The following is a 21,914-nucleotide window of genomic DNA, read 5'->3' as shown; positions in this document are numbered from 1 at the left end:
AAATAGAATCAGAAGCAAGGATAAAGTGTATTTTGGAAGCGGAGAACAGGTGTTCAACAATGAGACAGGGAAACCAGGTGGTTAGATTTTTTTTGAAAGGGCAGCTTTGAGCTACAGGTCTGTCTTCTCATTGATGGAAGGATGCCGACAATTTTGAGCTATAATTGAAATACTTTGTAGTATGTCAACTAATTTCTCAGCCTATAATCATGAGCTTGGTTTGAACTAGAGGAAACGTGGCAGTTTAAAAAATGCACCAGCCTCTATGTGCTTGGAAGGAAATATTTGCAGCTTGCTTTTGTTCCCTTTAAAATTATGCTGCATGCAAGCCTTCTCAGAAAATAAGAATCTATGCTTGAATGACCAGGGCTTGGTGTATCCATGCATCTCCACAGCTTCTATTCTTTCAAAAATGGGTGGAGGAATTTTACTTTTTCTACCTTTTTCTTCCAAGGTCATTGGTGATCATGAACCATACTGGCAAGCTGGTACACAATAGTTAACTAGTCTTTTTTTTCATTCTGACTGTCTAGTGGCTAGATGGAGAAATCATATTAACTGAATTTGGCACATGGGCTTTATGCCTGTAGTTTCGATTGAGGAATTATATTTGGGATTTGAAAACTGGAAATAGCTTGCAGAAGGATTCCAAGAACAGTGGTGGAGTAGCTGGAGAAGTTTTGTTTCCTGGAACGTAAGTTGCAAGGATATCTGATATTTAAGATCATGAATAAAGAGTTTGAGTTGTTTAAGAGAAATTGTTTCTATCAGTAAAGAGTTCAAGAATTGGGGGTTTAGGATGAAGGTGGGCTGCTTAAGAAAAAACAGAAATGAGATGATGAATATGTTTTACATTGCAAATTCTTTGAGTTTGGATTGTAGGATTGGGCTGCCTGTATTAGAAGTGAGGCAGATTAATTTCCAGCATTTTAAATGAAACTGGGTCAATATTTGGAAATAAAAATAGGCTTTGGTGAGTGGGACTGACTGGATTGATTTTGCACAGATCCAAATGACCCCTTTCCTCTGTCACCAATCTGGATTATGTCTTCCCTAGGTTCCTTTCCTGTGAACTGTTTGTAACAAAAATATTTATCAGGTCAGAAATGCATCGTGTACTGAGTTCTCAGGTGGCAGAAATTTGCAAATCCATCTTACAAGTTTTACAAATGCTCTCTTGTATGTATGGGCTCTACATAAGTCAAGTGTTTGTAAACTGGGGAAGATCTGTTCTGTGATTGCTTCATCAATTTCCTCAGCAAAAGATCATTAGTAGTTTGTGCATTCAGGGCAGAAATTTAGGTTTGTATATTCACAACAGAAATTTGGGAGTTTATTCATCAGTAGACTCCCATGTAAAAATTTAATTTTATTTAGTTTACGTTATGGTTTTAATTGTTTGAACCAGTGTTATCTAATGAAGTTAAGCTTTTGGTATGTGATTACAGTTTTGTTTATAATTGTTCTGGAGTTTCATTAACATCCAAGAAGTCACAATGCTGAGGTTTTAAACACCACGCAAAGTTTTCCTTGAGAGAAAATAGGACTTTCTTGTGCACTCTGCCTAATACTTTCCCTTTTTAATTGAACATAAATTGACCATTTTTTAAAAAAAATAGCTGGATGTGTGTTGGGATTCCTTCCAACTCTCCACTAAAGTCAACACTAAGTGAAAGTTAACAAAACTGAGTAAAGCTGTGTTCATCCTGTGTGGCCTGTAAGTTGTTTTGAAACCACCACTGAAAAGTTAATGCATATTTTATATTTTGTCTTATGCATTTATAATAGGGTGATATTGCAAGGTGGGACCCTGAAGCAACTTCCATAATCTTATTGAATGTATTGACCTGTTAGCTCAGATCAGTGAGTTTCTTTGTTCTAATGTGATGAGATGTGTTCAGGTTCTGCATCACTTTGTTCATTGTTTTGTTGAAATCATCCAAAAGGGAAAATAACAATCTACTGGGTGTGATTGAGACTCTCCTTTTGGAATGCTTTTCCTTGGTTTTCCGTCCCTTTGCTTTCCACAGAAAACTCATGCAATTATTTACGTAATATCTTGTAGATAGCCATTAATTAACCAAATGAAAACTCAAATGCTGGAAGCACTCTGCAGGTCAGGCAGCGTCCATGGAAGAGAAACCGAGGTAACATTTCGGATCAAGGGCTTCTGAAAGTGTCTTTGGCCTGCAACGTTAACTCTGTTTCTCTTTCCGGAGATGTTGCCTGACCTGCTGAATGTTTTCACCATTTTCTATTTTTTTTTTAATTTAAGATTTTTGACTTTCAGCTATAATGCTTATGTCTGATTTCTTAAAATGGAGGGTTTATAATTTTTTTAAAGCAGTGTTTCTTTGAATGTTTATGGACAAAAACACTTGATATAGCCCTAGGGCATCAAAGCCAACATTTTGCAGAGATGGCAATGATCAATAGTGTACCCACAGAGCATTAATTACAACTCTATTAGGAGGGAGAAAGGACTTCAATTCTATACTTGTTTGGTTCTCTCACAAATATTTCCAATTCATTTGCACTGAATGTGTCCACCAGTTTCTTATCAGTTATATCAGTTCCTACTGATTTCCCTCAATGTCGCAAAGACAAAGTAGCTAGTTACGGACAAAAGGAAGAACAGAGACAGGCTAACCTCTATTGACATCAATGGATCTGCTTTAAATTCCTCGGCATACACATCACTGAGGATCTCACGTGGTCTATATATACCGGCTGTGTGGTGAAAAAAGCACAACAGCTCCTCTTTGGCCTCAAGACGGTTGAAGAAGTTTGGTACGGGACCCCAAATCCTCAGAACTTTCTATAGGAGCACAACTGAGAGCATCCTGACTGGCTGCATCACTGTACTTCCTTCAATTGCAGGACTCTGCAGAGAGTGGTGCGGACAGCCCAGTGCATCTGTAGATGTGAACTTCCCACTATTCAGGACATTTACAAAGACAGGTGTGTAAAAAGGGCCTGTAGGATCATTAGGGACCTGAGTCATCCCAACCACAAACTGTTCCAGCTGTTACCATCCGGGAACTGTACCACAGCATAAAAGCCAGGACCAACAGGCTCTGGGACAGCTTCTATCACCAGGCCATCAGACTGATTAAGTCAGGCTGATACAATTGTATTTCTAAGCTATATTAACTGTCCTGTTGTACATACTATTTATTATAAATTACTGTGAATTGCACATTTAGACAGACGTAACGTAAAGATTTTTACTCTTCGTATATGAAGGGTGTAAGTAATGAAGTCAATTTAATTCTTTCATCGTAGACAGTAACCACATTAGCTATTATAAATATTAATTTTTTTAATCAAGGATACGCAGAGTGGAAAGTTATTACGTGTATTTGGGGCATCTTACCTGAGCTTCCAAGACTGATAAATTGCCAAATAGTAGCAGTTTATTATTCTTAGCTAGAGGAAGACAACTCTTAAGGAACATTTACAAGAATTAGTATAAATAGAAAATGCTGAAAGATTTATTGATTGTTCTCATTGAAAGAATTGTCAAGGGGCCTATCCAGTCCATGCCACCAGCTAGTCCCGATCTTGTTATTAACTAGCTCGAGAAAACTTTATAAGTATAGTGTTTTAAAATGATCAAGAATGGTATGGCATCTTTAAAGAACTAACGAGCTTATCAATTATTGCTTTGTAATGTAGAAATATATTTATAATTGTTCTGCAGAGGCTTTGGGCAGCTTGGCAGTGGAAATAAGGGAAATGTTCTGTAAACAGAAGCAGGCATTATCATCAGAATCAGGTTTATTATCACTGGCATGTGACGTCAAATTTGTTATCTTAGCAGCAGCAGTTCAATGCAATACATAACCTAGCAGAGAAAAAAAAATAAAAAAAATAATAAGTAAATCAATTACGGTATATGTATATTGAACAGATTAAAAAACGTGCAAAAACAGAAATGCTGTATATTTAAAAAAGTGAGATAGTGTCCAAGGGTTCAATGTCCATTTAGGAATCGGATGGCAGAGGGAAGAAGCTGTTCCTGAATTGCTGATTGTGTGCCTTCAGGCTTCTATACCTCCTACCTGATGGAAACAGTGAGAAAAGGGCACGCCCTGGGTGCTGGAGGTCCTTAATAATGGACGCTGCCTTTCTGAGACACCGCTCCTTGGGTAAGGAGCTCCTTACCTTACCTTATAAAGGTAGCTCCTTTGTAAGCTAGTACCCAAGATGGAGCTAACTAGATTTACAACCTTCTGCAGCTTCGAATAGAGCTGCATAAAGCAACCAAACAGTTTTTATGAAATGAAACGAATGTGTGTGTTAGGATCAGAATTTCATGGCGTTGAGTCCATGTGGATGAAGGGATGAAAGGACATGATGCTGCACTAAAAGGGTCTGAAGTCAGATCAATTGCAAACTGGAAAAAGAAACTGTAGTGCTGGAGGTGGACTGAAGGGAAGTTTAAAAATTGTGGCCATTAGGCAGCAGTAATCACTTTAATTTAGGGTTGATGAGTGATTAGATATTTGCCATAAACAATGTTGTACACATAGGACAATAGAAAAATTGATTATATGAATGTTGGAAAATTTCTAAATAAAAGATTGGCCTTTCCTTTCAAACTGTCATTTGCAGTTATATTCTTGAACCTGTTAATGATTTTTGCTTGGTCGGTCAATCTGCATTGAACAAGTAGCTGGGGTTATTCCCAAGCTTAATTGTAGCAGGAAAGGTCCTTCAGTCAGATTCTGCTGACATCTGTTTCAGCAGGCCAGGCAACATCTGTGGAAAATGAAAAAGAGTTATTAGTTTGACTGAAAACCCTTTATCAGGAATCGAAAAGAGGGAAAACATGCTGATATTAAATTGCACTGTAGGTGGGCACACAGTGGATAGGACATAGGGAAAAGGGTAGTTTTGCTGAGGAATGAAGCTGTAAATAGTAATCTAGATGATGGGTTATTGGTGGGGTTGGGACGCAGAAATAAAACTATGAAAGAAGTGTAGGTAGAGAAACAAATGAAAGTGAAAACTGTAAAAGAGATAGCTGTAGGAGGTGCTCAGCAGTGAGGTGACACAAACCTGCAGTGCAGTGCAGAATCGCAGTTACCTTGCTTCTTCCACCAACAATAACTGAGGAGTTCAGCAATTTTCAAAAGTACTGCATACCAGCAACAATTTAATTGCAAGACACAGTTACTACAATGAATGAACCAGAATCTAGCATCATTGAGATGAAGGCAGTTTAAAAGAAATTGAGATTGATCAGACTGAGTGATCAGCAGTGAATTCTCAGTGCTCCATTCAGTTTTGAAGAGAGAGGAGTTCTGTCATGAAATTTTTGCAATATGTCTTCATGTATCTATGATTGTGATTCCATGCGAATATCTACCCATTTCGCAGCATTCTCCAGGTTAAGGTAAATCTGATTACTGTTACTGATTCTGGCACCTGTTCTGACATTACAGTGGTCAGCTTCATTTGTAAAGTCAATCTTTCCAAGTATTTGATTGAAGCTACATTTGAAAGCTTCACTCTTGTGATTACTAACTTTAGTGTCCTAATCAATGGAGGTAGCAAGTTTATATACACATGCAAAATGTATATGTATGATAATGTAAATAAAACATAAAAGTTTGCAAAATGTGTATGTATTTGGTGTGTGTGTGTATGTGTGTAGTTCTTCCAGACACAAACCCTTTCTCAGAAGTCTGTAATCCTGTGTGGAATTCTTGTCTCTGATACTGGAATATGTTTAGTTTCATAATTCTTCTTTGATAATAAATCATATACTGACCATTTAAAACACGTGACACTTGATTGTTGCCATTGTCCGAATTGTTACTCAAAGTTACATAATTTTATTGAAGCTAACTAACACATCTTGTTAGAAACTGACAACCATACAAATCTTGGGAATGGATGATGTTTGATTGGTTCTGAAAGGACTCTGACTTTTATTTCTAGACTAATATCTTGTCAGCTAAAATCAGAAATGGGTGGAGAGGTGAGAACTGGAGTCCTCATTTTTTAAAATATGGATGTAGAAGATGCATGGAAATGGCTCTATCACTTGTTTTTTTTAAAGAAAGGGATTTCTTGTAATGTCCTTTATCGAGTGTTTATGGTCTTTTAAGTATGTTGTTTAAATACACTATATATTTTAATTTTACTGGACCATTTTAAAGCTGGTATTTTTTTGTCTTTTCCATTTAAAAACTTAAGCATTTTTCAATATATTATGTGAACTTGCGCATAATATTTTCATAGCAGTAACTGAACTCAGTGTATCATATTAATATTGATATCACTGAAGGCCTTTGTGAGCCAAGTTTTGTTAGTGACAATGATATTCTTTTACATGAATTTGAGGAGACAATTTTCAGGAGAGGAAAAGGGAGTAGACTTTGCAGTAATGACAAAAGAGCAGTTAGGTGTCTGGTTCAGTGAAGAACTTTGGATTGTCTTGTTTTCAGTAAATCCTACGTTCTCATTCATTTTGACTTGAAACCGGCAACATCCTCTTAACCTTTTGAGCATATAATTTCCTTTATACGAGGAAACAAGTATTTTCCATCACCTAGCATGAAATGCCTTCCCTTTTGAGATATTTGTGCTATATTTTGAAAAGATGGAACAATAATTGAAATAAGAAAATATTTTGTTTCATCCCCACTTCCTATGGGAAAGTAGTGATAAACCTTCATAAACAAAAGAGATTCAGCAGATCCTGGAAATCGAAAGAAGCATACACAAAGTACTGAAGAAATTCAGCCGATTAGGCAACATCTGTGGAGCAGAATGAACAGTCGACGTTTTGGGCCAAGACCCTTCATCAGGACTGGATAGGAAGTGGGAAGAAGCTCGAAGAAGTAGTTGGGGGGTGGGGAGTGAGTATGCTAGCAGGTGATAGGTGAAACCAGGTGAGGGTCGAGGTGGGTGGGGGTGGAGGATGAATTGAGAAGCTGATAGATGATAAGTGGAAGAAGCAAAGAGCCAAAGAAGAAGGAATCTGATAGAAGAGGACAGTGGACCATGAGAGAAAGGGGAGGAGGAAGATACCAGAAAGGAGGTGATGGGCAGGTGAAGTGGTAAGAGGGGAGACAGAATGGGGAATGGCAAAAGAGGGAACGGGAAGGGGGCGAAGTCACCGGAAGTTAGAGAAATCAATGTTCATGATCGGGTTGGAGGCCATCCAGATGGAATATGAAGTGTTGCTCGTCCAACCTGAAGTTGGCCTCCAAGAAATCCTGTCTTCTGTACTAGACAGAGGGAAGGTGCTTGGCAAAGCAGTGCCCCATCTTTGTTGGGTCTTTCTGATGTAGAAGAGGCTGAACTGGGAGCAGCAGATATAGTAGTTGGCCATGGCAAACTCACTAGTGAAATGTCGTCTCACCTGGAGGAGCCGCTTGGGGCCCTGAATGACGGTGAGGGAGGAGCTGTGTGAACAGGTGTAGAACTTCTGTCTGCACGGATAATAGCCAGGAGGGACAAGTGTACAAAGGAGTAACGTGGAGAGCGATCACTGCGGAAAGAGGGAGAATGAAAGGTGCATTTAGCAGTAGGATCTTGTTGAAGGTGGTAGACGTTATGAAAAGTGATGTACTGGATGTAGAGACGTGTGGAGTGGTAAGGAAGGACCAGGACAAGTCTATGACTTAAGGCAGTGGGAAGATGGAGTGTGAGTGAGCGATCAGGAAATGGAGGAGATGCGGGCAAGGGAAGCATTGATGGTGGAAGAAGGGAAACTTCTTTGAAGAAGGAGGATATCTAAGATGTTCTTGAATGGAAGGCCTCATCCTGGGAACAGATGCGGTGGGGGTAAAGGAACTGAGAAAAGGGAATAGCTGTGAAGATTGGTAGGTTTATAAAAGATATCAGTAGACAGTCTGTCTCCAGAGATGGAGTCAGTAGACGGTCTGTCTCCAGAGATGGAGCCAGAGCACTTGAAAAGGGGAAGAGTGGTATCAGAGATGGACAGAGTAATTTTGACTGCAGGGTGGAAATTGGAGGCAGAGTTGATGAAATTGACGAGCAGGAAGCAGCACCAACGCAGTTGTCAATGTAGCGTAAGAACAGTTGGGAAGTGTTACCAGGGAAAGCTTGGAACATGGACTGTTCTACATAGCCAATGGAAAGGCAGACATAGCTGGGATCCATGAAGGTGTCCATAGCTACACCTTGGGTTTGGAAAAAGGGGAGGGGCCAAAAGAGAAATTGCTGAGGATGAGGACCAGTTCTGTCAATTGAGGATGGTGGAGGAGAACTGGTTAGGTCCATTTGTCTAGGAAGAAGCAGAGAGCTTTAAGGCCTTACTGATGGGGGTTGGGGTAGAGAGTAGTAGCAGATATTCCATAATTGTGCTTTTGAAGATAGAATTTTAGTTTATTGTTTGCTGAAGTTAAATAGGTTTTCATGGCCTATTCCAAAGACACTAATGATCCCCCAAAACAAAAAGAAAGACAATTGTGATTACTTGAGACAAACTAAAACAGTTTCAGAGGAGGAATTTGTTTAAAACTATTTAGCTTACAATAATAAAAGGAATTCATTTATCCCTTTTCAGCGTAACTCTTTGGTAGGACTTGAAGTTTTCATGTGCAGGGTTCAAGCATTCCTCAGAGATAAGCTTATAATCTATGTTGAATTGGGGATGGTGATTCAAATAAAACATCCGGTCAAACTTCCTGTATGTATCTTAGAAATTCTGTGATGTTATTTGAAGAAGAATAGATGATTGTTTGGAAGTATCCCAGCATTATTTGTTGCTCAAGCCCCATCACAGAAACATTGTTGGGACATCGTTGTGGGAAGGTTGACTGGTATGGTTGCTTTCACTGTAACAGGAATCGTATATAATTCATTGTCTCTTTGAGGCATTCTGGAACATTCTGAACATGTGAAGTTCCATAGGTATTGAATTTGCAATTCACATAAATGTATTGGACTCAGAAATTTAAAAATAAAGTGATCCAATTTTCAGTGAAATCAACAGACACCTCAAATGATAGATGGATTGCACTAAATCTGAATTAGGCAGGCTAATCTCTGAGAGTGTAACATGTTTCAAAGCAGATAAGACAATAAGACAGGACACTCGGCACATTAAGTCTGCTCCACCATTTGATAACAGCTGATTTATTTTCCCCTCACCCCATTCTGCTGTCTTCTCCTCTTAATCTTTGACACCCTTACTAATCAAGTGCTAATCAACCTCCATTTTAAATATACCTTATGACTTGGCCTCCACAGCTATCTTTGGCAAATTCACCATCTGGTTAAAGAAATTCCAGATTTCTTTCGAAAGGAATGTTCGAAAGGAACATCGTTGTATTTCTGAGGCTGTGATCTCTGGTGTTGGACTCTCCCACTATTTGATACATCCTCTCCATGTGCACTGTATCTTGGCCTTTTAATATTTGGTAGGTTTTAATTATATCCACCCTTATTCTTCTTCTCCAGTGAGTACAGGCTTAGAACCATCAAACGCTCTTCATACCTGGTCATTTTCATAAGCCTCCCCTGGACCTTCCATGTTAGCTCTCCAAAATGGGGCTCAAAACTACTTACAATACTGCAAATGAGGTCTGATAAATGCTTTATAAAGTCTCAGCATTGCATCCTTGTTCTTGTATTCTAGTCCTCTTGAAATGGTAACATTGCATTTGCCTTCCTTACTACTAACTCAATTTGTAAGTTAACCTTTAGGGAATCCTGCACGAGGACTCCCAAGTCCCTTTGCACCTCCATTTCTGAATTTGCTGCCTGTTTAGAAAATTGTCTATGACTTTAAACCTTCTACCAAAGTGTATGACCATAGACTGTATTACATCTATCGCTTCTTTGCCCATTCTTCTGATCTGTGAAAGTCCTTCTGATGACTTCCTGCTTCCTCAACACTACCTCTCTTTCTATCATCTGCAAACTTGGCCATATAGTCTTCCAGATCATTGACGTACAATGTGAAAAGCAGCGGATCCAAGACTGAGCCCTGTGGAACACCTCTAGTTGCCGGTAGCCAACCAGGAAACACCTCCTTTATCCCACCCTTTGCTTTCTACCAGTCATCCAATCTTCTGTAATAGCATGCACTCCTCTATTTTGTTTAGCAGCCTCTGCACCTTTTCAAAGGCTTTCTGAAAATCCAAATAAACGGCATCCACGGACTCTCCTTTGTCTATCCCGCCTGTTCTTTCCTCAAAGAATTCCAGCAAAATTAAAATGTGGCTCACGGTCCATAAGTAGTATGAACATGAGACAAAATGCTGGAGGAGCTCCGTAGGTCGGGCAGCGTTCAATGGAAAAGAGTGAACAGTCACTGTTTCAGGCCGAGACCTTTCTTCAGGACTGAGAGGGAAGTGGGGAGATGCCTGAATTGAATTGGCCCACAATGTCGACTGTTTACTCTTTTTCATAGATGCTGCCCATCTGCTGAGTTCCTTCAGCATTTTTTGGATTTGGGTTTCCAGTGTCGTTTTTATAAGAATAGTTACAATGCGGCTGAAAATATTTCATTGTGGCTGTCAGAATGATGATGGTTAAATAGAGCACATGGGACACTACAGACCAGCTAACTACTTACCCACTGCCATTATACTGCTGGTGTTTAGGGTGCCAATGAAGATCCACCTTCTCTGTCCGTGGCCACTCAGATGTAGGAGGATACCTCATTGCTGTTTCCATAACAGTTTCGGTTTGCTAGTCAGGATTGTTAGCCCTGAGCTGAACTCTGAAGCTGGAGGACTGGTGGACCATCACCCTCTACCCTTTGATCTGTTTGGCATGGGTGACCCTACCAAGAGCCAAAGCATAAAGCCCTGACTCCAGCCAACAGAGCTCTCTGAGTCATTGAGGCACATAAGCCTCCAAGCCACGACGAGGTTGTGGTTCTCCTGGAGGACCAGCTAACTAAGAGAGCAATAAATCTTTAACCTTTTCTTTGATTTTCATTGAGGGGTGGTTGAACTTGCATTTTTAAAAAGAAAACTATCAATATTCTTTTGTCCAATCAAACCTATTAAGGTCTGGATAAGGAATGACGATAATTTTGTTTGTGGTTTTGGTTCCTGTCAGTACTCCTCAATATCCATATTCCTGGCTATGCCCACAGCAAGATACCAGATTGCATCATTGATCTAAGAGGAAGAAATGGGGAGGAAATTATTTTTTGCATGACAGAAGGAGCAAAATTCCAACTTCCTTTTTTGAAAGTCTCCATGAGTTTGCATTATTTAACCACCCATTCCTTCCCCCACAAAAAAAACAAACGAAGCCCAAAGTTGACTTGTGTCAATCAGCTGGGGCTAAATGATACCAATCCCCTAGCCTATAAATGGGGAACCGCCATCACTGAATCGAGCAGTGGAGAGGTGAGCAGCTGGGGAGAGGGCTGGATGTGTTTGGCACAGAGAACGACTTTGGAGCTGAGGGTATGTGCTCGGGTTGCTTCATTTTTCCAATAACATTTTGGAAAACATTTGTTCTTTCTTTCTATAAAATACATCTTTCTGAATGTAGTTTAAAAGAAATACAAAAAGCTGGGTTACCCAGCACTTCAGGAACTGGCAGCAGCCCTCAGGTTATGTAGCGCACGCCTAATAACTAAGCTGTGGGCGCCGGGCCTCGGCCACCCATCAGCCGTGGCTGGCCTTGGACTCCGGGAGGCCAAGGACATCCATATAGGGTCAGGCCAGGCATGTTGTGAGTCCGGGTGAACACTGCATCCAGAACCATTCGAGGCATTATAATTTACCGGTCTGTACTTGGGACAAGCGCAGCTCGCAAATAACTCGTCTGCGAACCATTGAGAGAACTTTGCCAAACTATTTGATGTCCCATGACATACAATGAGCAGCGTGTTAACACCCAGAGCAAGTAATGAGCACGTGACTGCTTGCATCAGGTGCTTATCGGCAAATGTCAGACTAATCAATATTAGCCATTGTTCTCAAATTTACATTTGATTACCACGAAGGAGATGCATAAATTGGTTAGTTTGATATAGAACTAGTTTCCATATGGATAGCTGTCAATTTAACTAGTTGTTAAAATAGTTTGGTACATAGATTTGCATGGTCAGTGGTTTGAATTACACAAGACTTCTATTATTTATTTCTTCAACTCGATCAGCAACTTTCTAATCCTTTCTCATCCATGTGATTTTCCAGTCTCTCTTTAATTTCATCTGTGCTACTGAGTTCCAGTAAGCACTGAATCCTGGATGATCAATGTTGATGGCAATGTCAGCATTTGAGATGGTAAATTCCAGTCACTCACTCACTGAGGAAAGGAGTTTTTCGTAAATTTTCTGTAGGATTCTTGTAATGATCAAATATTTACAACCTCTGGTAGGGTGCATGCTCGCACAGACACACTTCCTTTTAGTGTCTCGGTCTGCTCTCTTAAATCTTTTCATAGTTTTGGAGGCCTTTATCTGATAAGATGAGTCTAATGGATGAGCAAACAAACTCATTGAATTGTACAGCATAGGAACAGACCCTGTGGTTCACCCTATCATAACGTACCTATATCAATCCCATATAACGGGACCTGATCTGTTGCCTTCTCTGCATTGGCAATTCAATTGTTCATCCTGTTTTAAGAGTACCTGTTTCCATCACAATTTGACCACTGTTATACCACCATTAACAGCACTTGCCATGCCATCCCATGTCTGCACCTTGAAAAGTCTGATAACCTGACTGTACTTCTACTCTGAGCGTATAGGCAGATACTAAAGACCAGAGCAGCACCAGTGATGAAGACCAAGAAGGTGCGGTCAAGGGAGGTGGAAGAGCACCTCCAGGACTGCTTTGAGTCAGTGGACTGGACAATATTCAGAGATTTGCCTTCGAGTCTGAATGAATGTGCCACATTTGTCACTGACTTCATCTAGATGTTAGGGGATGAGTGCATGTGTTCAAGAACATAGCGGAAAATACCCAATAAAAGCTGTTGAAAAGCCGGGAGTTTCAAAGTCTGCTGAGGGCTAAATCAGTGGCATTCAAGACTGGTGATCCAGAATTGTACGAGAAGTCCAGGTACAACCTACAGAAGGCTATTTTAAGAGTTCAAAAAAAAATTCTGATTAAAGTTAGAAATGAAAGCTCTGGCAGGGTTTGTAGGCCATTACTTCCTACACAGCTAATTTTAATATCATGAATGGCTGTGTTGCTTCACTCTCAGATGAGTGCCATGCCTTTTGAACATGCATTAAAGGGGAGAATAAAAGTACACCTTTGCCAATCCCTGTAGCATCTGTTGACCCTGTGATCTCTGCTTTGGAGGCTGATGTCAGAACATCTTTCAAGGCATCATGACCTGATGGTGAACCTGGTAGCATGCTGAAAACCTGTGGCAGCCAACAGTCGGCGGTGATCAAAGGTACAGGAGCCTCAGGACCAACACCACCAAGTTCAGGAACAGTTGTTACCCTTCAACCATCAAGCTCTTGAACCAGTGGGGTTAATTTCATTCAACTTCCACCTATCCCATCACTGAACTGTTCCCACAACCTATGGGCTCACTTTCAAGGACTCTTCATCTCATGTTCTCGATAGTTATTGCTTACTTATTTATTATTATTAGGGTTTTTTTGTATTTGTACAGTTTGTTGTCATTTGCATATTGGTTGTTTGTCCTGTTGGGTGTGGTCTTTAATTGCATTTTCTGAGTTTGCCTACAAGAAAACGAATCTCAGGGTTGTATATGATGACCTGTATATACTTTGATAATAAATTTATATTCAGAAGTTGGATCTAGTTGTCGGAGGCTATTTGAGACGCATACCAATGGGAGCATTTAACAGGTAGTGGGAGCTTATCCCTGCTACCACCCCTGACTATAACAACCTCAAGAAACCAACACAACTATACCCTTAGTTCTAATCAGCAAGCACCAAAACCTGGGCCTTTGTACCACCCTCTGCAACTGGATCCTTGACTTCCTCACCGGGAGACCACAATCAGTGCAGATCGGAAATAATGTCTCCTCACTGACAAGCAACAGGACATGTGCTTAGCCCACTGTTCTACTCTCTCTACATCCACAACTGTGTGGCTAGGTACAGCTCAAACCTCATTTATAAATTGGCCAGTGGCATGACTATTGTTGGCAAATTTCAGATGGTGGTGAGGCGTTCAGGAGTGAGATAGATCAGCTGGTTGAGCGGTGTCGCAAGAACAACTTTGCACTCAATGCCGCAATGTTAATTGCGAACTTCAGGAAGGGGAAGTTGAAGGGACACACATCACTCCTCACGTTCTGATCAGCATGGAAAGGAAGAGCAGTTTCAAGTTCCTGGGTGTCAACATCTCTGAAGATCTATCCTGTGCCCAACATATTGATGCAATTGCTGAGAAGGCATGATCATGGCTGTGTTTTATTTTGAGTTTGAGGACACTTGCCATGTCACCAACGACACTTGCAAATTTCTACAGATGTACTGTGAGAGCATTCTAAATGGTTGCCTCACCACCTGCTATAGGGAGGCCACTGCACGGTACTGGAAAAAGCTGTACCAAGTTGTAAACTCAGCCAGCTCAATCAAGGGCACGAGCCTTCCCAGCATCGAGGACACCTTCAAAAGGCAATGCTTCAAGAAGGCAGCATCCATCATTGAGGACCCCCATCACGCAGGACATGCCCTCTTCTCATTGCTACCATCAAGGAGGAGGTACAGGAGCTGGAAGATGCACACTCAGCATTTCAGGAACAGCTTCTTCCCCTTCGGCAACAGATTTCTGAATGGACAACGAATCCATGAACTTCCTCACTTATTTTTTTGCTTTCTTTTTGCACTACAGTACTTAATTAATTTTTACTGTGTGTGTTTATAATAATTTATAGATTTCCAGCATCTGCAGATTTTCTCTTATTTGTGTATATCATTTTATAGTTTTTAATTATTATGTATTGCAATGTACTGCTGCTATAATACAACAAAATTTTATGACATATGCCAGTGATATGAAACCCGAGTCTGAGTTGATGCATTTCAGGTTCGAAGCGAGTGGGTGAAACAGTTCCTTAAATCCTCTTACTCCTATGTCCTCTAGCTTAAGTACATCTACTTCTGTCTTTCTTGGGACTTAAGTGCTGGTATTATTCTTGTAGGTCTAGTTCTCTAAAAATTTTCCTAATATGTACTGTAAGTCCTGTTACGTTATCTTAGGTCTAGTGACCTTTCTCATTTTCTGTCAGCAATTTTCTTTATCGTCATAGAGCAGATGATTTTGCATATGCTAGATAAAACTGTGTCCTCAAGTGCAAAGGCTACTAGTGGGATTTGAACAAGAAACTGAAAATAAAAAATCAAGCATGAACATTGCCTTATATAGTTTATTTCCCTTATCTTGTCAGTAATGTTTTAGCAATCCAAGTCATGAAGTATTGTTGCTTTATTCCTAAGCTTTTTCTGATCTTTGGATAAAGGGGTTAAACATGGGCCTTTGTGAGAAAGCGTCCTTTCTAGCCTGTTGGCCTGTGGTATTGGTGCTTTTATGTTTTTGTTTGTAATTCATTAATTTACAGGATGTGTATGTTGTGCTTAATATCAGTATTTTTTGTACAACCTTTATTGCCACTGAATAGGAAAGTCATTAAATGCCAACTATATTGGTGAATCTAGAGTCACGCATAGGCTAGACTGGATAAGAGCTACAGGCATTTCCTCTGAAGGAGGTTGCTATGAAGTTTTGTACCATTACTAATTCTACCTTTTTTCCTCTAGATTGGAATGTTTCTTTGCTTAAGCCTCCTCAATATAAATTAATATTTACCCCTCCACTTTTCAGCCTTATTGCTATTGATGGTTTAAGGAAACAACAACACATTCTGGAAATGCTCAGCAGACAAAAAGCATCTGAGGGAAGAGTTTATTCTGTGTCAAAATCTTTCATCTGAAGAGTTATGATGAAAGGCCATTGACCTGAAGTATAAATGTTTTTTTTCCCTCTTTCCACAGAAATTGCTTGACCTGCCGAGTATTTCCAGAATTTTCTATTTCATGTGTTCACTGTCTGTATTTTAAGGACTTCAAGTAATTCTTGAAGCTTTTATCTGAGATGAAACCAAATTTCAGTGATCTACCATTTGGGATTTCTGAAGAGTTTCATTATTGGTGACAAATAAAATAATTCACTTGCTCAATCTGCTGAGTTAATCCTGCTACTGAAGAAGAAAGTAACCTGTCTTTCTATAGTACCTTCCATGACTTCAACACGTGGTAAGGTATTTCACTGCAAATTAAGTAAGTTAAGTGTGACCACAATAATGCGGGAAAATACAGCTGCTGATTTGCCCACAGCAACTTCCCACAAAAGTGCTGATTGACCATCTATTCATGAGGATGAGTTTTAGCCAGAAGACTCCAAGAAATCCCCTCCTTTTTTTTGTATTTTTTAGCATCTCATTTCAAAGACGCCTCCTGACACTGCGGTTTACCCCACAATTACATTCAAGCACCAGATGACATTGTGTTTAAACATCTGAATAAAAAGTAGGAATGATATCATCGAACTAAGCGTCATCATCCCTTTTGCAATGAGTATTTGATCTTTGGTTGAGATGTACATTTTTTTTTCAAAGGGTTTTGTACCAAGACAGAATAGGAGCAGCAGAGCAAGGAAACAGGCCTTTTAGCCCGTTGAGTCAATGCTGTACATAATCCATAAACTTTACACTGATCCTACACTTATTCCCACCTGTTCCTCACATATGTGTCAATCTGTCACCTCCCTTCACCATGATTTTGTCATTCATATGCACACCAGCCCCTCCAGAGGCTTACAAGGCGAAAGTACAAAATCCACACAGGGAGGACTGGAGGTGATGGTGAATGGAGGTGTGAGACTGCAGAACTACCACTTGTGCTTACAAATACAAGGGCCTGTTTCTAGGTTAATTGGCATGGGATTGCATATTACTTTGGGACTGAGAACCTGCTCAAATAAATTGGACAATTTAAATATCTGGAGGTTTTCCAAAGTGACCATATTCTTACACTAATGATTTATTTAAATTTGAGGGGTATGAAATCAGTAATAGAACATCATGATTCTCTAAAGGCTTTAACTAAATGGATGCCTAGGCCTTTGCTCTTTGATTCTTTAATATACTGCAAGTTGTTAGTCAAAGATATAGCTAAAGTGGACACGAAGAAATGAATGAGCTTGGAGAAACTTATTAAATTTAAGCTTTTCTGAGACCAAATATGTTATTTGCAAAGAGAGTTGGATTAATTAGAACCTTAGATTAGCTGGAATGAAGAAGGTGGACTGACCTGCTGTTAAATGTGTATTTGCATGCACGGCTGAGAAAGTTACTTCAGGTAGGAACTTCTCAAATTTTGCCAAAAGCTCTTTTTATGGTGTTCTGGATTTGTTAGGAATTACATTGAACCTGGTCATATTGAGTTTGTGGCTACTCTATCTAGTTTCTTAATTCACATTGACAAATTTATAGATTTAGGGCTGACTGCTGTTAGCAAAGGTATTGGACATTGAATTATTGTGGCATTTGATCTTCCATAGAATGTAGAACAGTACAACTCTGCAGGATATTAGGCCCATGACATTCTGCCAATCTTGACAGTAGTTTGTCCTAAATGACCTCTTTGTGTATCAATCGTATCCCTCCATTCCATTCATGTCTGTGTATCTGAAGCCCTTGATTTCTCTGTTCATATGCTTCCCAAGTATGCTGTTTGCCAGAAATATGAGAACCCTCTGTGCTCATAACCTAAACTAACCTCTTTGAGATGTTACCTCGATCATTTGCTGAACATGACCTTTTTATTGATATTCATTTTGATACTGATATTTCATGATATTCATCTGACTGCAAGTCCCTACAAAGGATTGTGAGAACTGTTGAGAGGATCATTAAATCTCTGTTTACTCATTACAGGTATTTATTGGGAGCACTGTGAACACAGGGTTCTCAGTGACCTCTCCCATCCGTCCAAAAATCTCTCTGACCCCTGACCATTAGGCAAGAGGTACTAGAGCATTAGGATAAGAACTGTTAGGATGAAAAAACAGCTTCTTCCCCCGGGCCATAAGACTATTGAACACCCTGCCACCACCCAGGTCTCATCACCTCTGAAGCACCAGTAGTGTTATACTGTTTATTTTTTAACTTGTATATGCACCTTATTATTTGTTAATTTATTTGTAGGGTAATATTATTTTGTGTTATGTGTGCAAGTTATATGTACTATGTTGTGCACCTTGGCCAAGAGGAACTTTGTCTCATTTGGTGGTACACGCGTACAGCTGAATGACATTAAACTAGAACTTGAAAATTAGTATCCTTTGAAATTTGGCTGAGGAAGTTAGATCTATACCCTTCAGCGTTTAGAAGAGTAATAGATGATCTTATTGAATGATGGCCCTTGAGGTGTTTCTTCTAATGGAAAAATCAGACTGAGGAGACATGGTTATAACTATAGGGGGCGGTCATTTAAAACTGATGTAGAAAAGAACTTTTCACAGAGGTTGATGAAGCTCTGGAATTCTTTATACCAGAGAGTACAGAGGCTAGAATGTATTTAAGGAGGAAGAAGATACATTTTTCATGACAACAAATTTCACGAGGTATGCCAGTGATTTTAAACCAGATTGTGATCCTGATTCCTATTTTCATATGTTCTTGTACTCAGCTGCCATGTTCGCATGAGAATTTTAAACTATTGACTTTTTTTTAAAAATTCAAATCATGAATTATAAAGTTAACGAATTAAAGCATAATGTTTTTAGAAAACAAAATATGGGGACATTCCAGGAAGGCCTTGATAAATTGGAATGATATTAAAACATTGTTCCATACAGTCTGCCAACTGGTTTGTTTCGATTAGATAGACTATATAACTGTGACTGTAGAAGTGAAAAGGGTTAGCAACTTTCAGTTTTTTGGTGTCACTATTTTAGAGGACCTTTCCTGGACCTAGCACATAAATGCACTTATGAAGAAAGTGCAGACTCCTTAGGAGTCTGTGTAGATACAGCATGACATCTAAAACTTTGACAAACTTCTGTAGATGTGTAGTGGAGAGTGTATTGACTGGCTGAATCAAGACCTGGTATAGGAACACCAATGCCTTTGAAAAGAAATCCTACAAAAGGTAGTGGATTAAGCCCAGTACATCACCGGTATTGCCGTCCTCACCATTGAGCACATCTAATTGAAACACAGTCGCAGGAAAGCAGTATCCATCATCAGAGATCACCACCACTCAGAACATGCTCTCTTCTCGCTGCTAAAATCAGGTCGAAGGTACAAGAGACTCAGGACTTGCACCACAAGATTCAAGAACAGTTACTACCCCCCAACCATTAGGCCCTTGAGTAAAAGGGGATAACTACACTCACTTGTCAATGATCTCACTTTAAGGACTGTATCTCATTATCCCATGTTCCTGTTATTTATTGCCATTTACTTATATTTACATTTGCACAGTTTGTGATTTTCTATACTCTGGTTGATCTTTCATTGATCCTGTTATAATTACCATTCTATAGATTTTCTGAGTATACCCATAGGAAAATGAATCTCAGCATTGTGTATGATGATTTTGATATTAAAATTTACTTTGAAATTTGAACTTTGAACTTTAATGTTTAACCAATTCTTTTTAGAATAAAAGTTCAAATTGCGGAAGACAACATGTATTGCACTGGGAACTTTCCCCATATAGATTTTTTTCTGGGAGTTTTAACACAGGCCGTCCCCAGCTCTACCAGGAACTGATCCTGCCTTGGAAACTCCCTAAAAGAAATGCATTTCTCTTTAGTTCTGTTTATTGCTTTATTTCATTTGTTTCAAGAGGAAACACTGCATCTTCATGGCAATGCTTTCAGGTGAGGTCAAGATTTTCTTGCTTAAAAGAAAATTCAGCTTGACAATTAACTGTTTGATTGTATGAAAATTACTGGATCAGGTACATATAGTTGCTTAATTTTTTGATATATAATTCTACACTTTATATTGCATTCACATATTTGTATATAGCATTAACATATTCAGTAGAATTCTTTGCAATCAGTTTTTTTTCCTTAATCAAGAAATTAGTACAAATCTCAAAGTGAACATACGGTATTGTTGAGAGAAGGAAGTATTTTTAATGACACATCTGCTAAAACTCCATGGCAATCCACAAATGTAAATCTAAGTTGTTTTCTTTCACAGATTAAAGTTGATTCTGTGAAACTTGGTAGTAACTGACAAAAATATATTTCAAGGGGGAAATAGTAGCTTTAGTATTTAAAAATCTCTGTCTGTACAGTATTAATCTAATCCTGGCAAATAAAAGGGGTGATGCCTGTATTAAAGTAATACCAGATGAAACATAGAAGTAATCTCTTGGTTAGTTTTAGGTATCTTTCTGTGAGATTGATAAAAGTGCTTAGAATTCAAAGAGTAGGGTGTATCTCCACTTCATGTTAAGCTTGGATGTAAAATAGTTTTGACTTCTCTCCAATGCTCAGTACATTTCGCGTAGAGTTTCCTTCTTTTGGTGGGGGGTGGGGGCTACTGACTTTGATTTTAAAAAGTTTCTATCCTGACTGCAGTGCAAAAACAAAGTAAAATCCGTTTTGAACGTGTGATGTTTTGGAAACTGCCGTGGATTTTACCAAGACGTGATTTAATGTCACTTCATTCCAAATTAACATTAAACTTAGCAGAAGTAATTTTTGTCTTTTGAGATCAACTGTAAGCTGATTTTTTTTCTACATTATCGGATCAAACGAATAGTGGCTTTGCATGTTCTCTGCTTTTTATTTTTCAATTACAAGGCATTTGTGTGCTAGTCAAATGTATCTTATATTTTTGCAGCATTTTCACTAATGATTGTTGATCTAGAGGCCTTAGTGCACTGAGTACAATGCAAATTACTGTAGGTGGGCTCTGAACATCAGCCAATGTAATGCTGAATTTTATCTATTGTGAAAATACAGCGACAATTATGAAATTAAAATAGAAATGCCCAATATTTCCTTGTGCTTAATCATAAGGTGCATTACTTGGGATTGAGGAGTGGAAGTATGTACCCTCAGTCATCATCTTGGCATAGACCCATAGAACCACAGAACACTACAGCACAGGAAACAGGCCATTTGGCCCTTCTAGTCTGTCACAAAACATTATTCCACTAGTCCCATTGACCTGTATCCAGTCCATAACCCTCCAGACCTCTCCCATCCATGTACCTATCTAATTTATTTTTAAAACTTAAGAGTAAGCCCACATTTACCATGTTAGATGGCAGCTTGTTCCACACTCCCACCACTCTCTGAGTGAAGAAGTTCCCCCAATGTTGCCCCTAAACCTTTCCCCTTTCACCCTAAAGCCATGTCCTCTCGTGTTTATCTCTCCTAATCTAAGTGGAAAGAGCTTATTCACATTTACTCTGTCTATGCTCCTCATAATTTTGTAAACCTCTATTAAATCTCTCCTCATTCTCCTCCGCTCCAAGGAATAAAGTCCTAACCTGTTCAATCTTTCCCTGTAACTCAACTCCTGAAGACCCGGCAACATCCTAGTAAATCTTCTCTGCACTCTTTCAATCTTACTGATATCCTTCCTATAGTTAGGTGACCAGAGCTGTACACAATACTCCAAATTTGGCCCCACCAATGTCTTATACAACCTCCCCATAACATCCCAACTCCTATACTCAATACTTTGATTTATGGATGCCAGGATGCCAAAAGCTTTCTTTACAACCCTGTCTACCTGTGATGCCACTTTCAGGGAATTATGTATCTGAACTCCCAGATTGCTTTGTTCCTCCGCACTTCTCAGTGCCCTACCATTTACTGTGTATGTCCTACCTAGATTTGTCCTTCCAAAATGCAACACCTCACGCTTGTCTGCATTAAATTCCATCTGCCATTTTCTGGCCCATTTTTCCAATTGGTCCAGATCCCTTT

General features: G+C 39.3%; 1 protein-coding gene across 4 annotated transcripts in view; it reads left to right on the top strand.

The window, feature by feature from the left end:
• Positions 1–21,914, top strand: part of traf3 (TNF receptor-associated factor 3) — an 80,825-nt gene that overhangs the window by 10,287 nt on the left and 48,624 nt on the right. The window contains exon 1 of one of the 4 annotated variants that reach the window (XM_072270199.1): positions 19,761–19,841. The exons of the other annotated variants lie outside the window; for them this stretch is intronic. The gene's annotated coding sequence lies outside the window, so the exon portion shown is untranslated. Of the gene's footprint in view, positions 1–19,760; positions 19,842–21,914 lie in introns of those variants that run through there. 4 annotated transcript variants of the gene reach the window in all.

Source organism: Mobula birostris, chromosome 1, assembly GCF_030028105.1.
Source record: "Mobula birostris isolate sMobBir1 chromosome 1, sMobBir1.hap1, whole genome shotgun sequence".
Taxonomy (NCBI): domain Eukaryota; kingdom Metazoa; phylum Chordata; class Chondrichthyes; order Myliobatiformes; family Myliobatidae; genus Mobula; species Mobula birostris.
The sequence above is the reverse complement of the archived record's forward strand: the minus strand, read 5'-3'. Positions and strand labels throughout refer to the sequence as shown.